At 40.0% G+C, this 3,173-nt stretch overlaps 1 protein-coding gene across 1 annotated transcript in view; it reads right to left on the bottom strand.

Annotated features, from left to right (window-relative positions):
* The window catches only part of LOC107086726, a 38,062-nt gene extending 36,310 nt beyond the window's left edge, over window positions 1-1,752 (bottom strand). The window contains exon 1 of the mRNA XM_015377854.1: window positions 1,435-1,752. The gene's annotated coding sequence lies outside the window, so the exon portion shown is untranslated. The remainder of the gene's footprint in view (window positions 1-1,434) is intronic.
* Window positions 1,753-3,173: the final 1,421 nt, after the last annotated feature.

The following is a 3,173-nucleotide window of genomic DNA, read 5'->3' as shown; positions in this document are numbered from 1 at the left end:
GAGAACAGATAAGCAGATCATGGCTTGTCTACATTGAAAAGAAGGACTGGGTTATTTAATTTTACCGCCGCCTTTTAGAAGGAGAAGGAGCAATCAGCTAAGTGAACTTAGTGCTTGGAAAAAAACTTTCATTCTATTTGAGACATCATGAAAAGTCAGCTGAGTACAAAACATAGAGAGGAAAACAACAAGAAAAAGGACAAGAAGAGAGGGACACAACCTAGAACAGATAATGGATGTCTATTCTATTAAAATTTCTGTATCTGTATAATGGGTCTGTTTTATTTGTTGTCTTCTCAATTCAGAGGGCCCCTTGTCTGTCTTTGCCTAGGGCCCCAAATTTCTTAAATTCGCCCCTGGTAAAAAGTAAATATACTCAACTACAAAGAAAAACTGTTTAAGTACTTAGTAACTTGACCCCTCTGGCTTTCTTATTCCTTGTTTTGCCTCCATCCCCTCTACCATTTTCTTTCCCCCAAACCAAGCATCCAGCAGCACCTGCTCCTTCTGCAAAGGGGTGTGTCGTGACCAGCGTGGATGTGGACTGGGGGTGGAGGAAATGGGAGCGGAAACCTGAGGGGCATGAATGAAGAATGCAAGGTTGCATTTATTTTGTGTTCAGAGGCGAAGCATGCTGTGTCTCTCTCTCCTCCTCCTACTCAGGTTCTCAATCCTCCACAGACACATGGTGGGCGAAGCTTTGCACATTTCCAGCTTAAACAGATGATCAGCAAGAAAAAATAAAACGTTTTTACATCAGATTAAACACAAGAAAATCAATAAGAACTGATTTTATTCTAATTTGCAAATAAAACCTCTCATTGATCATTATTTCCATCCAATGTTCTTTAAAAATTATTAGTCGTATTTTCTCACGTTTGGCTCTAAAAACAAATAAGCTCCTTAGTCAGCAGATTGAATGTGTGCCGTAGTGCATTGCGTAACCGTTTCCAGCAGGATGGACCAGAAAATCCCCCCAATGGAGGGGTGGGTATATCCCAAACATACATGAAAACCCGCCATGTCTTTGAAAAATCTAAACGTAGGGGGGAAAAGCTCAGATTTATTGCATTTTAAAAATCAAACAATGGATTTAAAACAAGTTTAATTGAACAAATCCGGAAAAACTTCGATGTTATTAATAAGATTTCGGTGCGTAATTTCCACTGATTTGAGTGGATTTCCTGTGTTTTCCTTTTTAAAATGAAAGGATTTTCAGTCATTTGTGCCTAAACTGTTTTTTATTTGAAAAGATTCCCAGAAAATGTTGCTCCTGATGGTTTCACGCCCTGAATCCCCCGAATGGTGCCGCTTAATCCAGGCTATAATACTCCAGAACCATAAAAGAAAAGCTGCAGAATTTAACCCACCGCCTCCCTGTTAGACTAAATCTCCTGCTTGAACATGGATTCATAAATAAATGAGGGTAATTACCTTTATTCAAGCCTTGGATCCGGCAGTCAGAGGGCTGGGAGGGGCTCAGGATGGATGGAAAGCGATTTTTTTTTCTGTATTTCATGAATGTCGTCCTCCCCACCTCCCCCAACCCGAACACGGCAGACTTCAACCGATGGAGGGGGGGGGGGGGATCGGCGTGAAGATGAAGATTTCGGTTGATGGCGGGTGTGTGGAGGCTCCGGGGCTCGGCTTCTTTCGGGAAACTTCGGAAAGGATCGCTGGTCTGGAAGGAGAAGCTCTGCGGTTCAGCCTCAGGCCACCATGACAGCTTTCTGCAAACTGATGTTCTGACCCAGAAGAGGGGAATCCTTCTCTGACATCACAGCTGGACTGCAGACTTTTAACCCTTTTATTTATGGCTGTTTGGGATAAACATGCACCACCACACAGCATGAAGTAGGCCGTGACCTAAAAAAAACTTCCGTCCTTCAGATTCGGCGCTCATGGCTGCTGTCCAGGGTCCTGATCTTCTGATTCATGCCGCTTTTTCTAAGGATCCCATTAATCTCAGCTATTGAATGGGCTCATTTTCAGGGTAGTGAATCACAAACCAATCCAAAAGCTGTAAAAATAACTGTACCGGTGAATATTACATCTTGTTGGACATAAAAAGTCTAAATTTAATATAGAATTACAAAGACTTAATGATGCATCAGACGTAGAAGAGTTTCCATAATATGATCACATGAAACAGGATAAGAAAAACTAAACACTAAAATCACTGGAGCCGCAATTATTTCAACTCCAGTTTCCAAAGATAAATGCAGCATAATACAAATATTTTATTTGATAATTACGATTTTATATAAAAGCAATATTAACAAGTTAACTAGCCAAACCAAAATTTTTAAAAATGGTTTCTATATCCTGGAAAAGCATTAATTAAATTACATGCTGTTTTTTTTTTAACCCTTGGCAGGGTCTAACCTGCTATATAAAAGCATTTAATAGCAGAAAGTAGCCTTATTGTTGCAGGATGAGGCTGCAAATTGCAAATTACAAATAATAGATTAAGAAATTCTTACAGAGAGAATAAATATCTTAGTGAACTAAAGCAAACATTTAACAAATATCAATAAAAATGGTAAATAGTGACCTCATTCCAACATTGTTGACTTGCAGTTAGAAAATCTTGGGTTTTTATCAAGCCTGAATTTTACATGGTCTCTTTTAGCAAGCATGGGTTCTCCCAGGTTACTCCTACTTCCCCCACAGCCCAAGATCAACCTTGTCATATTATTATTTTTTTTATCTCTCTATAGCAGGAGTCTTCAACGTTTTCCAGGCCAAGGACCCCCAAACTGATGGCCAGATGGAGCGGGGACCCCCTGATTATATTTAGTAGGAAATGGTGTTCTATCAAACTAGTGCTACAGTCACTCTATTACAGATGGAGTAATGTAACTAAAGTAATTCCTCCCTGGGATTATTAAAGTATTTGTGATTCTGATTCCTGGTTGATGGGACAGGTGTTGTGAATAAAACGACACCCAGCTAGAAAGAGCTCCTGTGTGTTGCTGAATGTGTGCATTGATGACTGAAAGACATTTTCTGCCTCCATTTATCTGTTTACTACAGTGTGTTGAATTCATGTTAATGTGGATTTAAAGACATTTCAATTAGTGGAAATAATCGCAGGGGGTAATATAAAAGAAAAGTCTAAACGACCAAAACTTTCGCGACCCCCATGCAGTACCTCCGCGGACCCCCTAGGG

This window comes from Cyprinodon variegatus, unplaced genomic scaffold, assembly GCF_000732505.1.
Source record: "Cyprinodon variegatus isolate N-32 unplaced genomic scaffold, C_variegatus-1.0 Scaffold160, whole genome shotgun sequence".
Classification (NCBI taxonomy): domain Eukaryota; kingdom Metazoa; phylum Chordata; class Actinopteri; order Cyprinodontiformes; family Cyprinodontidae; genus Cyprinodon; species Cyprinodon variegatus.
The sequence above is the reverse complement of the archived record's forward strand: the minus strand, read 5'-3'. Positions and strand labels throughout refer to the sequence as shown.